General features: G+C 30.5%; 1 non-coding gene across 1 annotated transcript; it reads right to left on the reverse strand.

The window, feature by feature from the left end:
• Positions 1–12,562: 12,562 nt before the first annotated feature.
• Positions 12,563–12,691, reverse strand: LOC130809570 (U11 spliceosomal RNA). Its single transcript, XR_009040872.1, has one exon. It is a non-coding gene; the product is annotated as a U11 spliceosomal RNA (small nuclear RNA).
• Between the last annotated feature and the right edge of the window lie 1,120 nt (positions 12,692–13,811).

The raw sequence follows: 13,811 nt of genomic DNA on the forward strand, positions 1-13,811 counted from the left end.
GGGTGTTCGTTCCATATGAGTCCGCGTCGAGATTGGTTTGACACGTATGAGTCTTGTAGTGGGGGTAATGTTATTGTAGGTAACAACGCACCTTGTAAGGTTAAGGGTATCGGATCCATAAGATTGAGGACTAGAGATGGGCGAAAGTTGACATTGACTAGGGTGCGGCATGTCCCTGCTTTGGGGAAGAATCCGATTTCATTGGGTACCTTGGATGACTTGGGGTACAATAAACGTTTTCAGATGGGGAGCTGTCCATTTATCGAGGTTCAGAGTTGGTACTTAAGGGTATCAAGAGGAACACCCTCTATGTCTTTGAGGGTGTCACACTGTCTAATTCTGTGGTTTGCGGATCAGTATCTCACAAGGAGATGACCAAGATTTGGCACATGAGGCTTGGTCATATGGGGAAGAAGGGGATGCAACTTTTGTCTAAGAGGGGTCTACTATCCGGGATCAAGGTTGCCAACCTTGAATTTTGTGAGCATTGTGTGTTTGGGAAGAAACACAGGTCAAAGTTCAGCAAGGGTGCTCACATTACTGATGAAGTGCTCGATTATGTCCATTCAGGTTGCTGGGGTCCATCTAAGGTTGAAGGCATGGGAGGTTTCCGCTATTTTGTGTCATTTGTAGATGACAAGTGCCGAAACACATGGCTTAGGTTGCTTAAGTCAAAGGATGAGGCCTTCAAAGCTTTTAAGCAATGGAAAGCTTTAGTGGAGAATCGACAGGGTAGGAAGATCAAGAAGCTACGAACAGACAATGGGATAGAGTTTTGCAAAGAGGAGTTTAATCAGTTCTGTGCAGATGAGGGTATTGGTTGGCATCATACTGTCAGGATGACACCACAGCAGAACGGTGTTGCAGAACGAGTTAATCAGACACTGCTTGAGAGAGTTCGCTGCATGCTCTCTAATGCAGGGCTTGGGAGGAGGTATTGGAGCGAAGCTGTGATGACAGCTTGTTATATCATCAATAGGGGTCCTCATTCGGGAATTGACTTCAAAATCCCGTTTGAGATCTGGAGTGGTAAGTTGCCTAGTTTCTCTAATTTGAAGATTTTTGGTTGTGCTGCTTATTATCATGTTAGTGAGGGTAAGCTGGATCCACGAGCCAAGGCAGAGTGTTTTGTTGGGTACAGTGATGGTGTGAAGGGGTTTAGGATCTATTCACCTTCGGAGTGTCGGGTCATTCTTAGTAGGGATGTCACTTTTGATGAGAGCACCATGTATTCCAAGAAGAGCTCGGAGTCTTCTAATTTGGGACAAGAAGGGGAGAATTTGCTACAGACAGATGGAGTACTTGAGGTACATCAGTCATCCATTGCTGATTTACCTCGAGTGCAATTTATTGATGATGATGCTGAGGTTCCAGTGCCGAGTACTCCTGAACCTGAGGTTGTTCCATCTTCTCCTAACTCTGGGGAGGAGGTGGAGCAGTCTAATCAGGGGTCATCTTGTCAATCTGACACCATTCTTGAGAGACCTAGACGAGTTATCAAGAAGTCTGTTAGGTTGATTGAAGAGATGGAAGGATGGAATTGTTTTGTTGAGAATTTGACAGGTTATGCTTTGAGTGTAGCTGATGATGTAGAGTCATATGAACCTGTCATGTATAAACAAGCAATTAGTTGTAGTGAGTCTGCGCAATGGCTTGCTGCAATGGGTGAAGAGATGCAATCTCTTTACAAAAACAGAGTATGGGAACTTGTGAAGGTACCAGAGGGGAGAAAACTTGTAGGGTGTAAGTGGATCTTTAAGAAGAAAGAAGGGTCATTTGAATCTGAGAAAGTTCGTTTTAAGGCTAGGCTAGTTGCAAAGGGGTTCAGTCAGGTAGAAGGGGTTGACTTTGTGGAGATATTCTCACCAGTGGTTCGACATACTTCTATTCGTGTGCTATTGTCAATTGTAGCACATTATGACCTTGAGCTGGAGCAGTTGGATGTTAAGACGGCTTTCCTTCATGGCGATTTGGAGGAGGAGATTTTGATGAAGCCTATAAGTACACCAACATCTATGAGCTGCAAATTGTCTTTGTTCATGTCACCTCAAACTGAGGAGGAGCTGGCATATATGTCTAGAGTCCCGTATGCCAACGCTGTTGGCTGTTTGATGTATGCTATGGTCTGTACTAGGCCGGATATTGCGCACGCTGTCAGTGTTGTGAGTAGGTTCATGGCTCGACCTGGGAGAGAGCACTAGCAGGGGGTGAAAAGGATTTTTCGCTATTTGAGAGGGACATCTGATATTGGTCTTGTGTATGGGAATGGTAAGGAGTGTTTGGTAACTGGATATAATGATTCTGATTATGCAGCTGATATGGATACCAGGAGGTCGGTGACCGGGTATGTGTTTACTTTGGGTGGTTCTGTGGTTAGTTGGAAGTCTACATTGCAGTCTTCGGTTACGTTGTCTACTACTGAAGCTGAGTACATGGCTTTAACTTCTGCAGCTAAGGAGTCTATATGGCTCAAAGGCCTTGTAGGTGAACTGGGTATCACACAGGATTTTGCTACGGTGTATTGTGATAGTCTAAGTGCCATTTGCTTAGCTAAAGACCAAGTACACCATGATCGGACCAAGCACATTGATGTCAGGTATCATTTCTTGCGTACTGACAAGAGGATAAAGGTAAAGAAGATCGGGACCGCTGACAACCCAGCTGTTTCTTTACTAAGTCTATTCCATTTAGTAAGTTTAAACATTGCTTAGACTTGCTAAATATCGATTACTATGTGATGTAGTAGGCCCTTAGGGGCGGTGTTTGGGAGCTCCTATTGTAGGCATGTTGGCCTTAAGGTGGAGCTTGCCCGGGGCTTGTGATGCAGTTGGAGCATTATGAGTTGTTATACTTGGTGACAAGTAGGTGATAGGTCTTGATTGGAGACTTGTCGGGATGAGTCTTGGTTGAAGATTTATCGGGATGTACGACTTATGCATGAGCTTTACATCGGGTTTTGGCTTGAGATATGTTCACTATGTGTTGATGAGATCGTTTGCTGAATACGAGTTTTCGTCAAGGTGGAGATTGTTGTTAAATGGTGACTCAAACTTGCTAGCACCATTAGAAGAAGATGAATTTGGGTCAGAGTGACCTCCGTGGGACGTGGAGATTGTACCGATCAAGACCGCGGGGCACGTAATACTCCGCGGGGCGCGGAGTTGGGTCTGATCTCACTCTGCGGCTCGTGTAGTTTTACACGGGTCGCACAATTGAAGTTTTTTTCACGGGAAACGTCTTTTGGGATAGTTACCTTTATTTGTGGTCGGTTATTTGTGGTTACTTAGTCCCTAAAACTGTCTTTCAAGTTGTTTTATTATAAATACACCTTACTAGGGAATTATGATTCACAAATTAAGAGAGAGATCACAAGAGAGCCATCGTAATTTGTGAGCGTGATTGTAATTCATCTTGTATTCTTTGCGATCATAGTGAAATTGTTTGTTCTCGGTGCCGGTGGACGTAACTATCACATTGATGGTGAACCACGTTAAATTTCTTGTGTGTCATTTTCTTATTGTTTGCATTGAATTTCCTGTTGTTTTATTGTTCATCGACCTTGCTTCCGCTGTCGCACAACAATCAGTTTCATTGATTTTTGGTTCATGATTATCGAATGCGACAGTTTTTTACAAGGGTATTGTCACTAATCTATCACTCACCCTTCTCCTTTATTCAGACTTGAGGCTGACATTAAACGACAAGTATTTACAAGCGAAGTTATATAGTCCCCGGTCAAAATCCACAAAATTATACTAGAATATGAGCAACAAATCCTCTAATTTTTCGTTTACAAGTTGATAATTCAATGATATGATTAGTCTAATCCAACGAAAAAAACGTTGAACAAGTATTTATAGTTTATGGGACACGGAGACATGTTTTCCCTTTCGTTAGTTGAGCGGAACAAGTCATGCAAAAGCAAAATCAAAATCAAAATCAAAATTAATGAATTAAGTAATAAGTTGGTTCATCCAATACCATATAACCCCATGTAGAAATAGTGCATGTTTTTGAATCGTATTCTATTCTTCTTTAAGGATGACACACAAAAGTATATTAGTATGCGTGAACAAAATGGTGGACACTGCCTAGCCAAATACTGCTACATTTATTTCACACTTACGTCAGGCGTGATTTGTAATGTAATCTACTGTATATGTTTACTCTTTGGTTTGAGAAAAATTAATTTATGTTAAAATATACTGATTATTAAAAAATTTAAAGTAATTTTAAAAAAACACCATATTCAAGAGATATACAAAAGCGTCGACTTAGCTTGATCATGAAACAATTTATGTAGGAAAGTAGAAAATTGTAGAGTTATTTTTAGAATGTCTATTAGTTTCTTTTTACTTGTATTAGTCTTATTACCTTATTATTATTTAGCTTACATAACTTTGTACATATGGAACCTATGTATCCATTTTGAAATCTCAATACCTACAGTATTCATAACCTAAATTCCACATTCTTAATTTCTTCATGGTATTAGAGCCGTAAGGTTTAGATCCGAGATTCGACGATTTTTTCGGTATCAGAGAATGGTTGGCAAACTCATATACCTCTCTCACACACGCCCAAATATTGCGAATGCAATTGGAGTAGTGAGTAGGTTTATGCATCGACCACAAATACATCATATGACAGCTGTCATGAGAATTCTAAGGTATCTGAAAGGTACAAGCAGCAAGGGAATTCTATTCAAGAAAAATGATCATTTAGATCTCCTTGCCTACACAGATGCATATTGGGCAGGAGATAAAGATGACAGGATGTCCACTTCGAGTTATTTTACACTGGTTGGGGAAAACTTGGTTACATGGAAAAGTAAGAAGCAGAAAGTGATGGCCTTATCAACTGCAAAGGCATAATTTAGGGGTATTGCCCAAGGAATCACAAAGATTATATGGCTAAGAAAGTTCTGAGCGAATTACACTTCCGCAGAAGAAGACATGCAAGTTGTTATGTGATAACAAAGTTGCAATCAGCATATCAGAGAACCCAGTTCAACATGATTGAACTAAGCATGTAGAGATCGATCGATAGGCATTTCATAAAGGAGAAACTTGAGAAGCAGATAATAAGTCTTCCCTTTGTGAGATCAAAAGACCAACTAGCAGACATCCTACAAAGGCAGCTACTTCAGAAGCATTCGAGCAGACTTTATGCAAGTTAGATATTGACGACCCAAAAAAACCTAACTTGAGGGAGAGTGTAAGAAAGTAGAAAATTGTAGAGTTATTTTTAGAATGTCTGATAGTTCCTTTTTACTTGTAATAGTCTTTTTAGCTTACATAACTTTGTATCGTGTATTCATTTTGAAATCTCAATACAAACAGTATTCATAACCTAAATTCCACATTCTTAATTTCTTCAATTTGTACATATTGTGTATTTGTATTGTGAGAGACCGTCTCTAGTCTCTTAGAGAGACGGTCTCAAAACAAGAAGCCTACATCTTACTTTTTATTTAATTTGTATTAATTGGGTTACTTAGTCCATATATATAGTGCGTCTCTTGGAAAGACAGTCTCTCACAACAATTTGTGATTTATACATGGAAAATTTAGGCATTTCAAGGATGGTTTTAAATCTATTTACATAGGGTATATGACAATATTTGTCAAATATCACAAAATAATAAAATTTCATAATATTATTTGCATAAAAGTAATTTTTTTAAAAAGTTTTTGAAAAACTCTTGTAGCATATTTTCTAATTAATTACTTCTATTGTACCATATTAAAATAGTGTTATAGGGAAATACCATTAATGAAAAATTTTCTTACCCCTAAAAATAGGTTTCAAATGAAACAAAATATACTTATTAGGGGACTGTCAAAAAGAAAATAAATAAATAGCTATACTTAGGGGTTTAACCAAGTCTTCCATTGTAACAAATTTTTTTTGGTAGTAATCTTGTTTGTGAAGGAAAGTTTTTGAAGATTCACTTTGTTATTAGAATGGTGCTTTTAATTATTACTAATTCAGTAATTTGTAATATATAATTGTCTAGGTCATGCGATTATGATTAATAGTACCAAATTACCAATGCATTAAAATGTAATAACTAATATATATGTATTTTAAAATAGAGAAAATATGTAATAGACTATCAAGTAGACGACCCAAGCAATCCATAATGGGCATTGGTAGGTCATTTAGCCGGGTGTAGGTTAGTGGCTCCAATTTGCAAAACAAAAACTGATATTGTCATTCACCAAAGCCACTAACTTAACGTTATAGTTTGCAAACCATTCTTATTTGAATTATATTTACAGCTTATTACTTACATATTAAAATCCATTGGTTTTGAATATTATTATTATTATTATTATTATAATAGTATAAAAATTCGTGCAATGTACAAAGTTTATTTACAAAGATATAAATAAATACATTTATAATTTTTAAAGATATGTAATAATAATAAACACACTATATACTAAAGATGAAATAATAATTGTTAAAATATGGTGATATGACATTATTTATTTGTATAATAAACTTAAATAGTTTGTAGAGGACCTGCTTAAAAGCATGTGTTGATTTGGGCAATTAGTTATTTGATTGATTGACATGTAAAAATTTGTCATTTTACAGCAAATTATTAAATAAATAATGACACGTGAAATTTTCTAATCTTTTTATTAAATTGTATGATAATATGGTTTAAACTAATTAACTATAACATATCCTCATATATTCTTATTTTTACTAATTTACTTCTAAAGACTTTATGTATAATATAATAATATAATTTATTATATACTCCTATAATAAAGTATAGGTCACTTGCCAATCGAAAATATCAAATTAGTTACTTTGTGTCTTATTATTAACATTAATATTTCAAATATGTAAACTAACATACTATTTTTAGAGCAAAAAAATTGTAAATCAATAATTTATACATATGCATATTCTAATATAATATACTATAAAAGTATAATTTAAAGTAAATATTTTATAAAATAGAATAATTTTTCTAGATAATCCATATATATTTTATTGCAAAATAAAAATAAATAGAATATTTCATGACTATACTATATAACATTATAAGCTTCTATAATATGTTTTGATAATATTATATACTTTTACTACGATATCACAATATTTAAAATAAATGCTAGGTACGACAATAGTACATGTTAAATTTACAATTATTTTCTAGAGGTCATTATTGAGGTATAATATTTTATTGTCATAAGATCTTTATAATAACTAATAGGACATGTTCTCTTCGTCTGATCTGATTGGATCTGATCTGAATTTACTAAGGTCTGATCTGATCTGATTTGGTCTGATCTGATCTGATCTGGTCTGATCTGATCTGGTCTGGTCTGATCTGAAACTTTCTGATCTGATTTGAATAGTTATAATGATTATTATTATTTATTTTTAGTTATTATTATTATTATTATTATTATTATTATTATTATTATTACTATTATTATTATTATTATTATTATTATTATTATTATTATTATTATTATTATTATTATTATCATTATAATAATAATAATAATAATAATAATAATAATAATAATTATTATTATTATTATTATTATTATTATTATTATTATTATTATTATTTTTATTTATTATTTTGTCTTATTATTAATATTACATACTACATAGTTATAATGATTAATAATAATAATAATAATAATAATAATAATAATAATAATAATAATAATAATAATAATAATAATAATAATATATTAATAATAATAATATTAATATTAATAATAATAATAATAATAATAATAATAATAATAATAATAATAATAATAATAATAATAATAATAATAATAATAATTTTAATAATAACAATAATAATAATAATAATAATAATAATAATAATAATAATAATAATAATAACAATAATAATAATAATAATGGTATGGTTTGATCTGATCTGATCTGGTCTGGTCTGATCTGGTCTGGTCTGATCTGAAACTTTCTGATCTGATCTGATCTGGTCTGATCTGATCTAATCTGATTCCAATAAGAATAAGTAATAAGTCAAAAAAATAAGTTGAAGAGAACACCTTGTCACTTTTTTTTAAAAGAAAATACTTAAAACAATATGTTGATTTGATCAATTAATTAATTCATATTAATAATATTAACTTTTAAAATAATAATATTTGATAAAACTCTCATAAATTACCATTTGTAATTTTACAGTAAAATTATTAAATAGCTACTATGACAATGCTAAAGAAGACCGAAAGAATATGAATTGTGATAATAAAAGGTGATTTCATAATGATGTCCATCATCATGACATGATTTATTATAGTATTTTGCATAATTAATCAGCAATACAAACATGTGGTCAATTAATTAACTTGACCCCTATCTACTTTTCAAGTGTTGAACAGTGGCAAGGACTTTGGATCATTATTACTCATTATAATTATAATAAGAAAAGAATAAATCATGCACATACAGTATTCAGGAACGATATTTCATGTCCCAGCTTGCCAGCAATTGCCATCTGTTCATTAATATTTTAACAAAAACATTTAAAAACATTTTTAACATCATTTTATTTTAATCGTTTTGAACTATTTATGAAGATATAAACAAATTTCAAACAATAATTTACAAAAAGAATTTAAAAGTTTGAAACATGTAAACATTATTATATTACCCAAAAATAGCTAGAAATTTGAAAGTTATCACTTAATCATGCATAAAAATATTTTTTTATATATTCTCTCAATTGATTTTGTATATTTATCGATGTAATATTTCGATCCTAATTTTTTCTGTGTTAAAATTTATAAAAAGTTATTATTAATGAATTTACATCGAGACAAATAAAAAAAAGTCTCATTTAACTATGTTTTAAATTATAGATTGAGAATAAAATACAAATTAAGATTAATTGGTTAATAGTATCAAAATTAAAACAACGTGACATTTGATCAGAATAGAAAAAATTAAAATTTTTATATTTGATTTTGTTTTATAATTAGTCTTTAAAATATGTTTTTGTTCTCGTTATAGGCATACATTTATAGCTTGTGACTTAAAAAAAATATTCGACAAATAATTTACCCGTGGAAGCTAGCTAGGTTAGTAACTACTTAATATTTTCTCACAATTAAATTAGGAGTATTATAAGTTAAATGTCTTCTACATAATTTTAAAAATATAGAAAATTATTCGTATATAGTAAAGAGTGTTATTGAAAAAAGCAGTATCATAGGTATAAACTATAGTCTTATGATTTCAAAAAAGACATGAATGTTTTATTTTGAAAAAAAAAATTATTAAAAGACAAACACATAATCACATACCACGCTCCTTTTTTTTTGTTGTCTTTTTGTGTTTGAAAGAGCATCATACCTTCGTACTCTTAATATCAAGCAATACTCTATTTGTTGATTTGATTTTGCAATTATTTGATTTTGTTACTATTTAAGTTTTTTTTATAGGGTTCTATTAAGAATAAGATAAAAAAAACAATTTAATAAAGAAAATATATGCATAAAAATAAATACTGATTTTATTGATGCTATTAGATATATAAGACTATAATGTGAGACATTGTAAAAAATATAAGTATATCATAATTAAAAATACGACTTAAATGAATAAACTATAATAAATTTAAAGGAATAAAAGAGTATTAGTTTGTTTTTATGAAGAAAGATTGTTTTAACACTACAATATAATATAGTTTTAGTGGAATATATTTAGTGATATTCAATTTAAACGTCACTATTTTAAATTTCTAATGGTATATATAGTGGATTTAGTGACATTTATTACACTCTTAGCAGCATAATAAAAAAATATACTAAAAGTTTTCGCGACATAAAATCTAAAGATATTTCTCATAAATGTCACTATAGGCTATAGAAACAATTACATATGTTACTAATGACCAAATAAAATGTTACTAAATTACTATATAGTGGAACTTCAAAAATAAAAACCAATAAGTATTATTACAGTATAAATTAATGATATTTTTTAATGTCACTAAATTCTATGTCGCGAAAGTTAATTTTGTTGTAGTTATAATTTATACATATGAAAGCTTACGATATGCTCGAAGTAAAGTTGTATATAGTTCTAACACTGTATTGGGGTAGCGGTAAATAGAGAGAAAGAAAGGGAAGAAATTTAATGGGATGATGAATTTCTTGTTATGATGTGCAAAAAGGGAGGGAAAAATATAAAAGAAAAACATGAATAAGAATTAAAACCACAACTATTTTATGTATTTTTCATTTTTTTTATTACTTCTTATTAAGTAGTGATTGTGCATTTCTAAATAGAGGAGTTTTGGATCAAGAGTCAAAGTTCATACTTCGTCTGATCTGATCGCACTCTAGAATTCCTATTGATATTACAAATATCTAATAAAGGTGTTTGTTGTTGTAGTTTATAGAGGATTTTAAGCGCTTTTTAACAATTAGCTATATGTGAAAAGTTATTTGTAATGAAGATGTTATGGCATAAATAAATTTACTGTACTTAATTTTATATTGCTGAACGCACAAATACGTTATTAATATTATTTCATATCATTTCTTTTACTTTAATTTATATCTTACCTTTTAAAGTCGTTACGGCCCATTTGGTTGATAATAATGAAATAATGAGAATGAAATGTTGTAATGGCAATAGTAATGAAGAAATAGATATGAGAATTGGTAATGAAGATTCAGTTCTTTTGTTTGGTGTGCATGACTAAAGAATGGTAATGGAAGATAATATTCCATTGATTGCATTTGGTTGTTAGTAATAAAAAATGGTATAATGAATCTTAATTTCATTATTGTATATTTGTATCTAAAAGCATTATTGTATCTAAATTATTCTATCTAATGATTCTTTTTTTAATAATAATATTTTTTTGGATAATTACATACATTACCTTTTTTTTCTTCATTATTTTTTTCTTCAGTTCGAAACTACATTATTTTATTTTATTACCACAGTAATACTTCATTACCATTACAGCCTAATACCAGGTTGTTTGATGGTAATAAAAATGACCATTATTGGTAATTTCTAGAGCTGTTCAAAACAAACCCGACCCGAAAATCCGACTCGGAACCGAAAATTATCCGATCCGAAAAATGTAAGTTTTTTAGGTTTACCGAACCGCAATTACCCAAACCGATACTTCACTCGAACCGTTTAATAACCGAAAAGGCCAAAATCGAACTCGAACTGCAACCGAATTTTATAACCGACATATAAACCTTAACCGATGTTACCCGAACTGAACAATGATCGACCCGATTCAAATCCAACCCGAGTTATGCACGTAACCGAATGCAACCTGACTAAAACTGATTAAGATCGAACTGTTTTTAACCCGAACTGATACAAATCCGAATCGATTATGAATCGAACTATTTTTAACCCGAACTGATACCAACCCGAACCGATTCTTAATCGAACTGTTATACATCCGAATCCAATTTCAGTTTTCTAATTATGATTTTTTGAATATTTGAAAACTAATTTCTAATATTGAAAGATTGTAAACAAGTTTATATATAAATATTTTAGCAAATCAACTATAAACCAATAAGATTCCACCAATTCTTCAAGCTTTAAACCCCAAAAATTTACATTCATCACTTATACATCCACCAAATTTAAATATATAAATTTTAAGTTTTTAACCCCAAAAATTTACATCACTTATACATCTATGTAGCTTTATTGGGTCATTGAGTTCTGATGCATGCTCGTTCCTTTTATGTATGGCCAACTAATTCAAGATGAATTCTGTTTTTCTCATTGTCCCACATCGCCTAGGTGAAAGAACGCAATCCCACTAGTGTGTTATTTATATGGGCCAATTAGAAGTGTTGTATAGATTGATTTGAAGGTATAGTGAGTAAAATCTTATTATCTAGTATCCTTCTATATCTGGAAAAGGTTTAAAAAAATAAAACTTCTTTTAGTTATTTAATTAAATGTATAAGTATTTGAAATTATAAAAGCATTCCACAATAATCTGTAGGATAATGGACTTATATTATACATGCCCGTTATAATAGGAACTAGAAAGTGCTGATAGATAATTTAGTAATTTTTGTATGAAATATGAGATAGACGATATAAAAAGTCCAAATACAAAATTTGAATATTTTAGTTTAAACATCTTAAATGATGTATAAGATATTAAATAACAAAAGTGGATATTATAAGTAAAAAAATAAATGTTTTAAAATATTGGAAATATTTAGTCTAACTTAGGATATTTGGAAAACTACTTTTGTAGCGGAGGATGATGATGGATGTCATATGGATGATATGTGATGATCAAACTTATAATTACCTATTTATTTGGTTTTCTTTGATGTGGTTTGTATGACTATTTTTAAATACTCATGTTGTTTATTTGGTACTTATTTGAATGTTATGTGAGTTTTATATTTTTAAAGTGTTTATTTACAAATATCAAATGAAAGATTGTAAAATTATCTTTAATTTGAAATATTTATTATATTACCACCATTTACGTGTCCCCGTGTCCGCCATTTTAGTGCAACCTAGTGTTTAACTGAGATTGAGGGTCGGCCAAGCGAGCCAACCCTTCTAGTTTGCACAAATTATGTCGGCCATATGTCTTGATTTCCATACAGCACTCACCAAATCAAAGGGTAAGCATGGCATAATTAGCCAACCGACCCTTTTAAATATGCCCCAAGGCTGTTTGGTCTTGTTTATAGCTAGTCATTACTAATTACCTCTTCTTCTAAGTCGATGTGGGACAAGCATAAATTACCACTTGTTTGGTCTTGTTTATAGCTAGTCATTACTAATTACCTCTTCTTCTAAGTCGATGTGGGACAAGCATAAATTACCTCTTGTTTGGTCTTGTTTATAGCTAGTCATTACTAATTACCTCTTCTTCTAAGTCACTAACAATAGGTCTAGTTCCGAATATTATTAAGTTTTAAATTAAATACGATGAATTATTAGCGTAATAGATTTATTATTTTAAAGTATTCAAGGTCACTAACAAGTATAAATACATAATATCATATAAAATGGTTATGGTTACTTGATTAATCTAATTCACTTTATTATATATAATAAGTTTCAATTATCAAACTTAGAAATACAATCGATTATTAGTGTAATAGAGTAATGTATATTCTAATAGCCTATGAGATAGTTTAGATTATTCTTATTATTCATTCAAACAAATCGAGTTTCGATTATCGAGTTTTAATATTTAATCAATTATCAAAAGTAGCAACATGATGCATTACGAATAATCAAAAAAGGTGGAGTACTACACTAGTTTCATTTACTATAATCTATAATAGATCGAATTATGATAAGTGAACTTTGAATTACGAATCTACGATCGATTATTAATAATAGCCTATAAATTACTTTAGAGTTTAGAGTATTCAAGATCAATAATAACTAATAACTAATAGTAATAAGTAATAACATTGAGTTAACAGTCAAATGTCAATGATAGTCTATAAGTCTATAACTATAACTCTATAAGTATAACTCTATAAGATAGTTTGTATTAGTTTTATTCACTCCAATAGATATAGTTCCAAACATTATTAAGCTTTAAATTACATACGAATATACGATCAATTATTAGTGTAATATTAGTGTAATAGATTTATTATTTTAAAGTATTCATGATCACTAATAAGTACAAATACATAATATCATATAAAATGGTTATGATTACTATTAATCTAATTCACTTTATTATATATAATGAGTTTCAATTATCAAACTTAGAAATACAATCGATTATTAGTGTAATAGAGTAATGTATATTC

The sequence above is a fragment of the Amaranthus tricolor genome, chromosome 3, assembly GCF_026212465.1.
Source record: "Amaranthus tricolor cultivar Red isolate AtriRed21 chromosome 3, ASM2621246v1, whole genome shotgun sequence".
Classification (NCBI taxonomy): Eukaryota; Viridiplantae; Streptophyta; class Magnoliopsida; order Caryophyllales; family Amaranthaceae; genus Amaranthus; species Amaranthus tricolor.